Source organism: Alexandromys fortis, unplaced genomic scaffold, assembly GCF_014885135.2.
Source record: "Alexandromys fortis isolate MF-2015 unplaced genomic scaffold, M_Fortis_MF-2015_v1.1 scaffold_42, whole genome shotgun sequence".
In the NCBI taxonomy this organism is placed as follows: domain Eukaryota; kingdom Metazoa; phylum Chordata; class Mammalia; order Rodentia; family Cricetidae; genus Alexandromys; species Alexandromys fortis.
In genome coordinates this window covers 8,317,358-8,333,501 of record NW_026067934.1, presented here as the reverse complement: position 1 = coordinate 8,333,501, position 16,144 = coordinate 8,317,358, and positions in this window count along the sequence as shown.

The following is a 16,144-nucleotide window of genomic DNA, read 5'->3' as shown; positions in this document are numbered from 1 at the left end:
GAGTCGCCATGATGCTCCCACTCCAGACAGACGCAGGTTAAGATCCTCTCTGGTAAGCCAGCTCATGGGCTACACAGAATATTAGAAATGGGTTAGAACAATATGTAAGAGCTAGCCAATAAGAAACTGGACCTAGCCGGGCCAGGCAGTGTTTGAAAGAATACAGTTTCCGTGTAATTATTTCTGGGTATAAACTAGCCATGCGGGCGGCCGGGTGCCGGGGACGCAGCCCTGCCGCTCCTATTTCAACAAATCCTCCAAGAAAAGACCAACAGTCTCATATGTAATTAACAAGAGTGTTTTATTCCAACCTTGGGGTGGCACGTGGCTACCACCCAAGGAGGTTGCAAGCTCCTTTTAAGGGAGTTAGGGGAATTCCAGGAAGGAGGAATTAATTTGGGGCCAATTGGTGGAGGAAAGATGGCTCTGGGAGCTGATTGGTGGAGGAAAGATGGCTCTGGGGGCTGATTGGTGGAGGAAAAATGACTCTGGGGGCTGATTGGTGAAATGTCTTAGTGGTAGGGACTTTCCCGCAGCAGGGTAGGGAAAGCTATCTCTAGTTATTAGGAGTCTGTGGTCATCTGCTGAGCCAGCAGAAGGCCAAGGGGACACCTGTTGATTGGTTGCACCTGAGTTGTGGTTTTCTCTAGAACTGTTTCCTCACCTTCAGCCACCTCCAGGAAACCTAAACTAAGGCCCGGTCCCTGGCAGGGGCTATTAGAAGCCTGTCTAGGCTCTGGTGACCCCCCCACTCCCACCCTCTCATATTACATTCTAACTTAGATGAGCAATAGTTGAGTTCTGTTTAGTGATTCGTCTGTATGGGCTTTTCCTCTTGGTTTGATCAAAAGTTCTTTTAGGGTGGAAACATTTTTCTACAGCCCGAAAACATTGGATGAAAAAGTGATTAAATTATACTCGCTGAACGATGGAGCTAGATGATGGACAAACAGTTGGATAAATGGACAACTGAATGTCACATGTCTTTCCCTAAAGGCTTCATAGCAGGACTATTTTTTCTGTTCAGTCACCAGCAAATATGTCTTTAGCATTTGCTAGCTATAGCTTTAGGTCCCTGGAATTAATTCATGAACAAAAGTCAAAAGTCATTGCCCTCATGGAACTAATATGCAAGTGTTGGAAACCCCAAATCATAAATATTTTAAAATAAATAAAGACCCACACAGGACGCCAGAGTGGGGTGTGTACTATGGAAACAACAACGACATAGAAAAGGGGGAAATGGCTGGAGGTGGGGAGGCAGGTGTAGTAAATAGGGGTGGCAGAGTAAGTGCAGACATGGCAACACTGAGCAAAGATTTGAGGGAGGGAGAGAGTGGATCATGGGAATGCCTGGGGACCATTCAAGGACAGAGAATGATAGTAGAGCTTGTCAGTTGGAGCATGCCTCAGGTGTTGAAGAGTTTCAAGGGTGCTGTGGAACGATTTTTTTATGTGCACTATGAGTATGTATTACTCTCATTGGCTAATAAAGAGCTAATGGCCTCTAGTGAGGCAGGATTTTCAGGGAGAGAGGACAGTGGGAGAAGGAAGGTCGAGCTTTGAGGAGATGCAAGGAAGAAAGGAATGAACACACTGTACTGAGATAAGGTCCTGAGCCACGTGGTAGAACAGAGCTAAAAACATGAGTTAATTTAAGATGTAAGAGCTGGTTAGCAACAAGCCTAAGCTATTGGCCCAGTATTTATAATTAATATTAAGTCTCTGTGTGGTTATGTGGGACAGAGCTGACTGGAGGTCCCAGTGAATCCCCACCTACACAAGGGTATCTGTGACTGAAGTAGAGTTGATAGAGGCAGGATAGGAAATGAGTTTGGAGAGGTAGAGTTGGATGGCCTTGCTAGATGATCTCTTAAAGCCTCAGGGAAGTGGAGAGCTACTAGAGGATGTTGAGAAGAAGGACATGGTCTGTTTCTATCTTAAATGACTCTCTTGTTGACTGAGGTTTCTGTCCTGCCCGGTTCACATAGTCGTTAAGTCCCAAAGAAATCACACAGAGGTCTACATTAATTATAAACTGATTGGCTCAGTATCTCAGGTTCTACTTAACTAATTCTTATAACTTATATTTCCCATATTTCTTGTCTATGCTAGCATGTGGCTTGGTACCTTTTTTGGTGAAGCAGTCACATCTTGCTTCTTCTGAGGCTCAGTCACGAATGTGAACTATTAACTTCCCTCTTCTCAGAATTCTCATTGCCCTGCCTATACTTCCTGCCTGGCTACTGGCCAAACAGTGTTTATTTAAAATACAAGTGACAGGGTACAGACCATTGTCCCACAGCACTCCCCCACACACCTTTTTTTAAATAAGAACTCTGAATTGAATTTCTTTTGTTTAGCTTTTCTCCTGGCCATTATCCATAAAAACTTGTAACCAACATTTTAAACAAAGGCAAACATCCATAATCCATTTTTTTGGGAATGTGGGTATAGTTTTACAAGCTACTTCCTGTGGATTGGAGGTGCTGATAATCTTATGGGAACTAAAGAAAATTTAGAATTATAATCATGTCCTGACTGGAGTATCCTGTGAGGCTTGATCATCTCAGGCAGCAGTTTTTAATCTGTTCTGGATGTAGAATTCAGACATCTGGGCCATCGGCTCCTAGTGGAGATTTCTCATGGGGTCTTCCTTGGTCAACCCTGATTTTTCTTAACCCAGAATGAATCCAGAGCCTCTCATTTCCTGTGGAAACAAAAGCAAAACCTCTTCTCCAAAGTAACATACCTTTTGACTTCAATTTTGAAATCAACGTATTTTCAAAATACCCATCTTGGATTAATTCAGCAGCATTTATAAACAAATATCTTTTAGCAGCTGTTGCTCCTTCCTCAGCATTTAAAAAATTCAAAAAGAACATAATAACATAGAGTATCCAGACTCTCTGTGTATTTTTCATCTTTATGTGGCTTTATTTTAACCTCTATTTCTTTTATTTTTATTTTTAATTTTTGGCTTTTTGAAACAAGGTTTCTCTGTGTATCTTTGGCTGTCCTGAAACTCACTTTGTAAACCAGACTGTCCTTGAACTCACAGAGGTCTGCCTGCCTCTGCCTCCCAAGTGCTGGGATTCAAGGTGTGTGCCACCACGCCCAGCTACCCTCTTTCTTTCTTTTTTTATTTTAAGGACTTTATCCTTTTTTTAAAATTTTTTCCCCAAACCTGCATAATTTTAAACACACAGTAAATTGTTTAGAAGTTTTGTTCATCTTTGAATCTATTTTTATTGTATATCTCTCTTTTTCTGACTACATGAGTCTTTAATTTGCTAAGCGATGTGGCTAGGATTAAACTGTGGCATTGATGGCTGGATCCACCCCATTTCTTAGCTTTCTGAGAGTCTAGCCTCATGGCAAAGGTACTGGTTGGAGCCATGTTTATTGCCACAAGCCTATGGCATTTCAAGGTCCCTGCCACCACCAAAAAGTATGCAGTCAGCTTTTCATCAACACCATTTAGGTGTTTGGTGGCAGGACCCTTAAAAAAGCTGCAAGGTTTTGCAGCTAAAGCTGAGTCAGGAAGCCTCTCTTAAACGAGAGCACTTGCCTCTAGCAAACAGAGCCTACCAGAGAAAGTGCTGCTATCAATAAGCTGTGCTTAACTCTATTATTTTATGTCTAGAATAACTTCCCAAGCTCTCTCAGGCTTTATGTGGATGCAGTTGTCCACATGGGTGCCATTTGTTACAGAAGGTGGGACAGTGGTTTTTTATCCTGTTACTTGTATTATTTTTAATAAAATGCTGATTGGCCAGTAACCAGGCAGGAAGTAGAGGCAGGGCAATGAGAATTCAGGGAAGAAGGAAGTTTCAGTCTGCAGTTGTTACCCAGGTGCAGAGGATGCAAGATGTGACTGCCTTGCCAAAAAAGGTACCAAGCCATGTGGCTAACACAGACAAGAATTATGGGCTAATGAAAGTTATAAGAGTTAATAAGAAGCCCGAGACACTAGGCCAATCACTAATGTAGACCTCTGTGTGATTTCTTTGGGACTTAACGACTGTGGGAACTGGGCAGGACAGAAATCTCAGCCAACAGTCTTTTTAATAGACTGCAGCAAGACAAGGGTGGAAGGTCACAGTTCAGGTGAAGGTGATGCAGTTCCAGCCAGGAGGGTAACCACAGGAGTGATGAACCTAGGTAACCAGGAGACTGGAACTGTGCCAAGTGTGATAGCAATGGCTGTGGATGAAGGAGCAACCTTAAAGGACCAAAGATGCCAAGAAACCAAGTTCCAGAAACCAAGAACAAAGACACTGTTGTCTCGAGGCGGAGGAAGAAGTCAGCACAGAAGAGAAGATGAGATGCACAAAGCACAGCTGAGACGACCAGACGTTCCCAGTGGACCCGTGAACAGTGACAAGTGCAGGGTGGAAACTGAGACAAAAGGCCGGACGAGAGACTGGGAGGAGACAAGGTGTAGAAGTGAAATACAGAAAATTTCCTAGAGCTGGTTTGTGGCACTGAGAAGCACACAAAAAGTTTTAGGTAAATTTGGCCCAAATGGTGTTTTTAAAGCTGGAAGTCACAATTCCATGTGTGTACACTGTTAGGAAAGATTTAGGAGGAAGTGAAGAGCTGAAGATGGAGGAGAGAGTGGGAAATACGGCTGGGGTGATGTCCTTGACCAGAGAAGAAGGGATGAGATGAAACACGGGTGGAGAGGTTGGCTCTGCTGATAATAGGAAAGGAAGCAGGACACTAGTGCAGCGGGGAGGGGGAATGGTGGCCTGACCATGAAGAGGGAAAGGAAGCAAGGTTATCAGCCAGGAATGATGAAGAAGGAAGGCATTAGGGGTTTGAGAAGAAGGAGTGAAGTCACAGTCATTATCCTGAGTGAGAAAGTGATGTGTTCAGGCTCTGTGTGATAACCTCTAAGTGGGTGATAACCTGTGGGCATGAACTGAAGATGAGAACATTCAACATAATTGTGGTACCCACCCCCACCCCCAAACAAGCATGGGTTAAAAGAAAAGTCAGACTTAACCATCCATGGATGTGGTTTTACAAGGAGATAGGGGGGAACAGAGGCGTCAAAGGGACACAAAAGGGAGCAGTGATAACGATTGGCCATCGAAGGTAAGTTGCATTCTAGAAAGAAAGGTTTCCGTTTTAGTAAGTGGGAACATGTGAGGTCTTTTGCTTTGCCAAGAGTGAGCTGTGGATGGAAAAAGTCTGAGCCTCATTGCCCGGAGCCATCATTAACTCCGTGGCTCCCTGATGACTTCATGGAAGTGACCTGCCTCCTGAACCTGCTCTCCTAATCAGCTCGCCAAGAGACAGGATGCAGCATATGGGTTGGCTGGCAGAGGAACAGAGGCAGGGGGCTGTCATATTTTATTAAGCTTGCCATTAGGCCACCATGGAGCACCCCATTCGAAAAGAAAAAAAAAGTTTTCCTGCCTCATCAGCCAGTCTGGCCTCACCAGGAGTAACCCCAGCAGCAGCCTGGACTTTAGCCAGGCCTCTCATTCCTCCCATTGAGCCGAAGGAGTGCCCTCGTGCGTCTGTCCCTCCTGCCTTCCTGTAATAATTAACCGTGTACCCAGTCTGTCAGCCCCACCTCACAGTCATGATGTCAGAATCTCTGTCCCTGGCTTCTAGGACCACGTCCTTGGCTGCGTTGCCTCAAGCTGCCCTCCACTCTTCCTTACCTACCTGGTCCTCATCAGAGATGTGGATGGACCTCAGAGCAAGCTGCATCTTTCTCCATGCAGACCCAGCCTCACCTACTCCTATCCTCACCCAACTGCATTGTGTGCTGGGATTACAAATGTGCCTCCATACCTATGTACTATTTATGTTAATTTATGTTAACACTGGCTCTCCAAACTCTGGTAGTCACTGTTGGCACAGCAAGTTCTTTACCTGCTGAGGCATTCCCCAGTCCCTTGGGTGTTGAAGTCTTAAGAATGAACAAGTCTCTCTACCATATTTATCTCTTTTAATTCTCCCAAGAACCCTTAGTAAACGCTGATACTGTCCTAATTTTACAGATGAGGAAACCAGAATTATAAAGAACCACAAAGCTAACATGTCTGCCTCTGGAACCCTTTACCCCATAGGAGGAGCAAAGCCACTCTGGACCCACCAAAGACAGAACCGGAGGTTACACATCAAAGCTGCTCACCAGGTGAGCTATGTTTACATTTGGTATGATGGACTTCCCCGGTCCATCTCTCCCGGTCCATTCTCTCGGCTCCAGCAAATATCTTTGTATCACCCAGCACTGGAAAGCGGGACCAGCGGCGGGTGGCTGCACTTCTCAGATAACTTTGCCTCAGGGACACCAACTTAGAGCTGGAGCCCTGGAGAAGAGTTCAGAAATTCCTTCCACCAGTGGCCACCCTCAGGCTTCTCTCACGACACTTCCCCGTGTGTTCAGGTGCTTATCTCAGATACCAAGTGCAGGACAGCTATCTGCAGCTGGCAGAGACACCGCCAGCTGACACTGCGTGTTCAGCCATTTTATAGGACAGCGACTGTCTGGCTAAGTTCTGATGACACCTGAAGCAGTGTGTGCTTTTTCTGCATCAACTTGACTGTTGGTGACGTTACTTCCCAGAGAGCATTTGACAATGTCTACAGACATTCCTCTTTGTCACATCTAAAAGATGTGACCCCTGATATCTAGACAGTGGATTCCAGGGGTGGAGAGCATACTACACCTTATAAAACAGCCCCTTACATAAAAGAGTTACTTGGTATAAAAATAACATAAAAAGTGTTAAAGTTGCAAGGTTCCAGTCTAGATCATGCCCTGAAAAGGAACGCACGTTACCTCCTCTGGCTCTTCCTTCTCCTCCATGCTACGAGGTGAGAGTAGAGCATTCTCTCTAGATTCAGTTGTTAGCAGAAAGCAAAAACTTGACACCGCGACTTGGACTACAGCATCCCTGTGAAAAGGTGTGTGTATTGGAAGTTCAGTCATAAGCTCGTCCAGCCATTGAGAAGCGATTTGACTTGGAGAACTCTGATGTAATTGGTGGATAAATCCGTGGGCCCCTAATTTGATAAGTTTGCTGGGAAGTGGGGGGTGCTTGGAGGTCAGGCCTGCCTGAGGAAGCAGGTCACTGGGGATCTGCCTGTCTGTGATACCTGCCCTTTCCGCATCCTCACTCTTCTGTCCTGTATCCCTGACACCATGCCATCCTGCCACACCTTAGGCAAAAACCAATGGAGCCTGTTGGCCTGAGTCTGGAATGTCTGAAATTGTGGCCCAGATTAAATGGCTCTTCTCTTACTTTATACCTTATGACTAGTCACAGCGGGCTAGTGAACACACCTGGGCTTATCAGCCTCACTACAGCAACCCCGACTGCTTACCTCTGCAACTGCCACAGAAGAGCAATGACCTTTCTTGCTTGTGGCGTTGTCTGTAGCTCTCCTTTTGTTATAGTAGCTTAGGCCTCTTCACTTTGCAAAGGCCAGTCTGCAATGACCGGTTCCCAGAACGGCGAATGCCCCTTTGCTTTCCATAACATGTCCTAGCTGAAATCCAATGGGATCTAAGAGGGTCGCAATGTAGAAGTCTTCGGATGGCTTCCAGGGTCAGCAAGCAGTCCTTGCTCTTTGACTCACTTCCCCAGGTGCTCTACTAATTCCCTGAGACGGTCTTTTATCCTAGGCACAAAGGACTTCAGGGGAGAGTGACCCAGTGGAATTTCATTTCTCCTAGTCTTTTTCTTCCTCTTTCTCTCTGCAATAGCCCATGACGTGTGGAATAATGCCTCCCGCCCCCACCAATATCTACATCCCAGTCTCTCAAACTCAGCAATTCCTAGCACTGGAAAGTGGGCCCAGGAATTGATCAGCTGGATTCCTCAGACAGCTCTGACTCAGCGATCCCAACTGACCATCTAGAGCTTTGGAGAAAAGTTCGGAAGTTCCTGCCATTGGTGGCCTCCTCAGGCTCCCATCGTGGCATGTCCCCTGTGTGTTCAGGTACCACATAGAGACTCCTAAGTTGTCGATCAAACCACCTGCAACAGGAGCAGACACCGCCTGAAACATGTGACGGCGTTGTGTTACCCAGCAGAAGCACCCCTAGATTGTCCAGATAAGCCCAAAGTCATCGCAAAGGGCTTGTAAGCTACAGATGGAAGCAAGAGAAAAGGTCAAAGGACACTGTGAGAAAGGCTGGTTTTGAAGATCAAATGGGCAGCAAGTCAGGGGTTGCAGAAAGTTTTTGGGAACTGGGAAAGGAGAAGGAATTTATTCTTTCCAGAGCTTCTAAGGGTATCCGTCTTACTGGAACCTTGATTGTCACCATGAGACCCACTTAGGACTTCTGACTTCCACAACTGTAAAATAATGTCTGTTGTTAGGCACCAGATGTAATTCCAGCAGCCATAGAAGAGAAGACTCACCAGGTCCCCTCGTCACCCCCACACTCTTGGTTCTATTCCTCTTCCCAGAGTAGCTTCCGGGGTTCTATTTCTCTGTGAAGGTCTGAGCCGGTGTGGAGAAGACACCTGGGCCAAGCTGACATTTGTCTGCAGCCGCCACAAAAGCCCTCCCAGCAGAAAGGAGGCTAAGACTAGAGAGAAGAAAATGTGCTCCCACCAATCCGAAAAAGGAGTGGGGTCTGGTGAATCACGAATTGGGGACAAATTCTTCTTACAATGTACTTTCCAAAACACACCGCACGATCCCCAAGGTTCTATAACAAGCTGCCTGGTCTGCTCCTGTAGCAGGCTGCCTATCACAGTCCATCTACTTCTTCAGGGATGCCCTCCTTCTCAAAGGTGCTCAGTCCAAAGCCCAGGGACCAGTCGGTGTGAGCTAAATGGAGGTGGAATTAGCCAACGCTCTAATTCCAAAGTGTTTAGCTTTGGAGCACAAAAAGTTAAACACCTTCTAGCAACACATTGTAAACATGTCAGTGTGTTTAACATGCTAACCGTGCTCTGTTCTCCTGCCCATGTGTTTAGAAAAGAAACAGGTTATGATGTTTAACTAGTAAATGGATGTATGTGCTCATAGCAGCTAACACTTTTTAAACACTTGTGGATGCTTAAAATTATGATGTGTTTAAGATTCGAACACGTTTGCTTTTCTACACTCTTAATCCAATGAGCGCGGGCTGTGCTCCTTCCACTCACGGGGCTTGTCCACCTTGCTGGGGCCAGTCTGCAACTTCCTCCAGCTGCAGGCTGCCCCTTCTCTCTTGCTCTGAGCATTTTCGTCCACACACGAACCCCTTCTCGGGTGACGGCACCAGGGAGGAGAGTGCAAATGATAGTCATGCTCCAGAGGATTGTCTAGAACCCTGTGTACGGGGCTTTCCTGGCACCGTCCGAGGGGCCTTACCAACTCTACTGTATGATTCGGGAAATGAAAACCGAAAAGACTTCAAGTCCCACGCAGGCCACACAAAGTGTGTGCAGGAGCCAGGCGGGGGTGAGGCCAGGCCTCCAGATGCTATCCAGGCTCTGCACACTCGTCTTCTCGACCTAGTCTTCCAAATCAGCATCCAGAAAAGGTCATGATGCTTATCTTTGGTCTTACTGGTATGACCACTGCACAGTCACGGAAGCGGGCAGGAGGGGTGGGTGCTTCTTTCCTCTGTCCCCCTGTCGCTGCGCCCTTTCACCTTCTCCTTTCTGAGGATTCCAGGTACCCCCCCCCCACTTGTCCCCCTTGGCCTGTCTTGTTCCTCTCTTCTTCATACCATACTCCTGCCATCACATACCAACCCTGGCCACCTTGTTTCTTGCTAGTGTCTCCAGCCACCTTGGCCTCCTTTCCATCCCTGATACTTCCTGCTCTGGGGCATTGAAATTGCTGTTCCCAGGGCCTGAAAACTATTCCTTTCTTCATTGTCTCCCCCAGGCTGTTTTGAATAGCAGAGCCTAAGGAAAGCTTTTAGCTCAGGTCAGAATCCTCCTTTCTGTGCTGTCCTAGCCTAACAGCCCCGGTCCCCCCCTCCTAGCACCTAATTATCATTTATTTAGATTTGTTTTCCACCACCGAGCTCAATTTCCAGCCCGAGCCGGTCTGTGGCTGTCTTGTTCATGATTGTACCCCAGCACCCAATGCCTGACACATAGTTAGCACCTAATGAACGTGTGTCCAATGGCCAGTGGGACTTCCAGCTATCCTGTTAATCCTGAAGGAAAGGAAAGAAAGGTCGCATTATGTGTTGGGGGCTGTGAGCGAGCATAGATTCCCACCTGGTGCAAGCTGTTTAATTTCTCCAACTCTCAGCCTGGCAGCGGGCCAGGTGGGAGCTCGCTCAACTCTGCAAATGTTTATGAAGCTGGCCAAGGGATGAGAGCTGTGCTGGACAACCTGGGGCGGGGGGAGTGGCCGAGACCGCCAGTTCTTATACCCTCCAGGAGCTCGTAGTTCAGTGTTCAAGACAAGGCTCCAACGCAACTAAGTTTAGTACAAGGCAAGCCCAATCGTGCTCCAAGGTAATTTAAAAGGGTAAGAGATTGCTCAGAAGAAGGAAGCCACTTCAGAGTCATGTAGGGAGCTTCACAGAGGAGGGTCATCTGGGCACGGCTTATAAGAGCAGTACTTCAGCCTAACCAAATATAGGGGGCGCAAGAGAACTAATGACAGAAACCGGAGGCACTTGGATCAGTTTAGAGCCATCTGGGATAGAAATGAGACCATGACACAGAATGTGTAGACTGGGGACCCCTGGGGAGATCTATTACTAACCGGGTGCAGTGGTGGCTCGTGGCAGGCTGTGGGCTGGGAGGGATGGTTGAGAGTCACGCATTAGTGTGCATCCAGTACCTTCCTGGGCTCTGAGAAATATCGACAAAGACAAACTGAGGCAGGATAGGGGCTGTCAGGCAAGGCAGCTGTCACAGCGTCCACAGTCAAGAGACAGATGAACCCCAGCCCGGCGGCTGCAGCCCGGTGGCTGCAGCCCGGTGGTACCCATGCAGGGTAAATCTTCCTCACACAGGCAAACTTATCTGAGGACAACACCAACACACTTAGAGGTGTGTCTCCTAGGTGACTCCAAATCCAGTCAGGTTGACGATGAAGGCCAGTATCTCGAGGTGGTTGATTCAGTAGGGAAGGGTGATCACCTGATACATTTAGGTGAGAAAGTGGATGGTAAATAGGAAGGCAAGAGAGAAGGTGGACATGGTAGCATATAGCAACCTCCCAAGACATCAGGGGATGGAGACGAAGATTCTCAGAAGCCAGCTAGCCTAGCATATGCAGTGGGAAACATGATGCAGAACAAGGCCCTACACCCAAGACTGTCCTCTAACCTCACCAGTCCCGTGGCATGTCTGCAGCCACGCTCACACACGCAGACACACAGGTACACAGGCATGCACATCGGCACAAGCACGGATGCACGCACAAGCACACAGGTGTAACACACATTCTAATTGGTCTTAATAATAAAAACTCAGAGCCCATCAGGGGGTGAAAGCTGAAGGATCAAAGAAGCAAAACAGCCTAGAGTTCTTACTTCTACCAATGCTCAAACCAAAGGGGCAACCTTATCTCTACAAATCCTCAGACTACATCCAAACTGCTGTCTCCTCCTGCCTTATATTCCTCTCTCTGCCCAGTCATATCTCCTGTCTCTACCTCCCCAGTGCTGGGATTAAAGGCATTTGATAACAAGTGCTGGGATCACTTTTGTGTGAGTTCTGTTCCTTTTTAGAGCAGATTCAATCTTGTGTAGCCCGGGGTAGCCTTGAACCCACAGAGATCCATCTATCTCTGTCTCCCAAGTGCTGGGATTAAAGGTGTGTGCCACCACTGCCTGGCCTCTGTGGCTAACTAGTGGTTCAACTCTGCACTCTGACCTTCAGGCAAGGTTTATTCGTTAAATCATAGGCAAAATATCACTACACACAGGAGCACATACACAGGCATGCACAGAGAGATTTAATAACAGGAAGGTGTGGGGAGGGGTGGAGGATGAGATCAGGAACTGGGAGAAGACATAGCCACTGATAGACCTAAAGGGAAGGGGAAGGGAGAGGCTCAGCAGAAATCCCAAGGCTGCAAGCTTAGCCATTGGGAACACAATGCTGTAATGCACCAAAAGCAGGGACCATGGAGGCCAAGAGAAGTGGTACAGCTCAGACAGGCTCCAGCTGAGCACTGATGAAGCCACAGCAAACATCTTCACAGGAAACGGGAAATGCAGGTCATGAAACTAGAACGTGAGTTGGTGCCTCCACACCTAGGACAAACAAAGGGGGCTAATGAAGCAGCAGGCATTCTGGGACATACCAGCCAGTGGGTGCAGGAAAGGTGTGGCAGTGTGTGGATTGCTATAACAGTATATATGTGTATTAATGTCTAAGTTAGAGATGAGGAAAGTGTGTCTAATTGCTTTGTCTCTCTGCTTAGAGTTCCAGTATGTAGAGGCGGCCTGATTTCCTGGGTGTTGAAACCAACCCACGAGCAAGCCCAGTGAAGTCCTATAAGACAGCATGGCATTAGGACCTGGAGGTAGTGAAGGCGCTGAATAATCCCAGGGATGGGGACAGGGAAATAGGGAGGCGTGTCTGGTCTCACCCATCCATCTACTTTCTAGGGAAACTGATAGAAAAGTGTCCCCATCACTTTGGTGATGACTGTTCTCACAGCACAGGTTCTCACGCCTAAGCCAGGTGTGCACACACACACACATGCATGCACACTCCCACACTGCACTGCTTCTGTCTGCATTCTACCTGCAGAGATGCAGCCTGGACTTCTACTCTTGCAGCAGCCCATGGAGGGAATGCATTCCCGGATAGCAAGACTGCGCCCCAGGCCCACTACTAGCAAATCTGCCCAGTGAATTAGCAGACAGTGACCTGGGTCAGAGAGAAACGAATGGGCTCAGGAAGGGGATGTTATAGGAGTAAGTGAATCAGGCTCTCAAAACCAACATTTAAAAAAAATGAACACTAAGAAAAATAAAGAAGGCACTTATTTTCCGACAGTAACAGTCAACCTATTTTTATGACTAACGATTCTTATTAAAACAGAGAGCCCCAGACTGAGTGTGCCACCAACACTTTAGCAGATTTGGAACGAGCTTTCATTTCCCTCGTCCCTAGGAAGTGTACAACATCTGTCCTTCACACCCACCGACATCTGGGGTAACCTCAGTGGACAAAGCATACCCCAAGTATGATTTAGATGCCATTTTTCCTAGGTTTCCATTTCCCTGTCATTCCTTTGGCACTGGGTGAGCGGGAGGCTGGCTGCCGGCAGGTGACCCCAGAGGCAGTTGGCTCTTGAGCACGCTGTGGATTCGCTGTAGTCTTCTGAACCAGGTAACGTCTTGGGAGGTACAATAAAGTGTTTAAGCTTCAGATTGAAAATAAATAAATCATTCATTTCCTGAGAACAGCATTACTCCATGTATGGTGTGGGTTCAGATTTCAGCCGATGATGCCCGCCAGCATGGGGCAACTCTCTCTTCGGCGAGTCTCGGGGCTGTGAATTCGCCTGCAATGCACATGGGGTGACTTGTGAATGTGACTTACCACCACAAGGGACAGTCCGGTTAAGGGACAGTGCTAGGGAAACTTAGCCACCGCTCTCAAGGACACTGTAGATGCACGTTTGTTACATTTTTTTTATTTGTGGAGGGGGCACCCATCACAATGTGCACTGAGCGGTTAGAGGATGACAAGTGGGTTCTGGAACTCAAACTTTTGAAACTATGGAGGCTGTCTGCATTCTTTGGTTTCTGTCCCCCTTCTTCATCTTCAAAGTCAATACTGTGCCATCTTTAAATATTTCTTTCTTCACTTTTGCTTCTGCGGCAACACCATCCTCCGAAACTCTGGCTTCATGCCCCCTTATGAGGACAGAATGGTGACTCTATAGGGCTCGGGTGGAAAACTCTGGGTATCTCCTGGCTCCAAATTCGGAGCTAAATCTGCCAGCAATGCTCCTTCGCTATGCGAGCTAACAGCTCACAGGTTCAGACTGATATCTTTGGAAGGCCTCATTCAGCTTTTTAGGGACCCATATATTTGCTTTTCCAGCTGGTCTCTGATCTCACTCTGCAAGAAATGGACAGAGGTAAGTAGCCTTCACCAAGCAATGGTCATCCATACTGCCTACAGCACATCTATCATCTATACATCCATGCGTGAGAACTGATGGTGGACGTACTGCACATAAAGGAAACACCTAGATCTTCAACAAAAGGGAAATGTATGAGGAAGTTCTAGAACATTCCGTGTATAAAAACACCGTGAATGTTTGAGACATAACTATGCAGCTAAACTTTATGATCATTTTTAAAGCAAACCATAAGTTTGAAAGCTCTTAACACTGAGACAAACCCACTAGAAGAAGGGGAACATGTTTATCTCAAATGTCTGCATAGACTCTTTACTCTTTTCCTGGTGGCTACATGCCTCTTTTTTATAATTATTATTACACTTTTTAAATATCTGCAAAGAGCAAGGATGCTTCTGCCATCAGAAAACCCTCCTGGTACAAATGGAGGAGGGGGACACTGGGGGCCAGAGTGATCGAGGGAGACACTGGGGGCCAGAGTGATCGGAAGATCCTGGGGAGCTAGTTATTGACTGTTCCTGTGCGAGCCCTCTGTGAGCTCCTGTGACTGGCAAGTCCTGCTACCTTGTGTGCTCAGATCCCAGGCTTCCCTTCCTTCTGTGTAACATCCCTGACAGACTAGTCAGGACTTTGGAGGAAAGCAGAGGGACCCGCTGAGCCATCTTGGACAATGGGGCTCAAGATCCAAGATGGCTCTTGGATCCCGTAAGCTCCTGTTCCAGTCAGCAAGAGATGATGGAGGCAAAATCTGGACATGAGGAGGTACTCCATCTTCCAGTGTAGCAAGGGGACATGCGAGAAACGAAATTTCAAGTAGGGCCCCACAGCAATGAAGCAGTGCAGGCCTGAGCCCACCCCATTCCTGGGAGAAAATGAGTGATGATAGCTAGTGTGTCACACACAAAAATGGCCCCATTTGAGACAACTAGTGCGACACACACACAAATGGCCCCATTTGAAGGTGGCAAGAGCCACATGAGGAGGGAAACTATCACAGAGACATCCATCCATATAGCACAGTATTTCCACTTGAAGGAATCCATCTTAACATTTAAAAAAAAAAAGCCACTGAGTAAGAAAGAGCCATGAGAGGTCAAGGGCGGGGTGACCTTGAGGAAGGGCAGAAGAGCACACAGTGTGAGAAGCAAGTGGGAGAATCCTAGGGCTAGAATGATTTAAACAGGGATGGGAGGGCAACCAAAACATCGAATATCCAGGGAAAAGTCAAATAGAAACATACTAAATTATAACTATGAGATTTAATTAATTTAAAAATAACCCTCTCATTGGGGTACCCTAAATGAATGGACAGTGTGCTTTCAGGAGCCGGGTCTCAAACAAGAATCCCTGTGTCAGGGTGGGCGAGATCCCTTTGAATGATTAGTCAGAGAGCCCCCTCAGAGGTTTGCAAAACAACGAAGGCTATCGTCATTGTTCCTGGTCACCCACCAGAACTGGATGGTATGACCCCGTTGCTGAAGACATGACACCTTGGGATGAACACAGGGATGAGTCAAGCCGGAACTAAGAGGGAACCTCCCTGCTGCTGGCTAGCTTCATGGTGCCAGAGGGTGCTCTGCAGGTTGCCCGGAGGGAATGTATTAACCCTCTCACCCGGCTGGGGCGCGGGTGCTGAGTACCAAGGCACTGACCTGCCAGGCAAAATGCAAGCAGCCACTTTCTCACTGCGTCTGAGGCCGTCCCTGCAGGAAGAAACATGCACCTGGTACTATAAACCAGGCGCAGATCTACAGCTGAGGATGTTGTAAGTCCTAGGACGGAACTACTGACACAAAACTAGATAAATACTAGTCTAACTGCCTTCCAAATATTTATGTTCTTAGGCGAGCACAGCTATCCACTCTGGGTGGAGAAGCCTTGTTTTACAGTGGATGACAACTGTTAATATGGAGACTCCTAACCGGTCAAAATGCAGACACTGAATGACTGTTGAGTGCTCGGTCCTAAATGGGCCCCGGGGAACATCACAGAAAAGGGGCCGGAATGATGGCATGAGCTGGAGATTGGTGTGTGTGTGTCTGTCTGTGTGTGTGTGTGTGTGTGTGTGTGTGTGTGTGTGTGTGCGCGCGGGGGGGGGGGG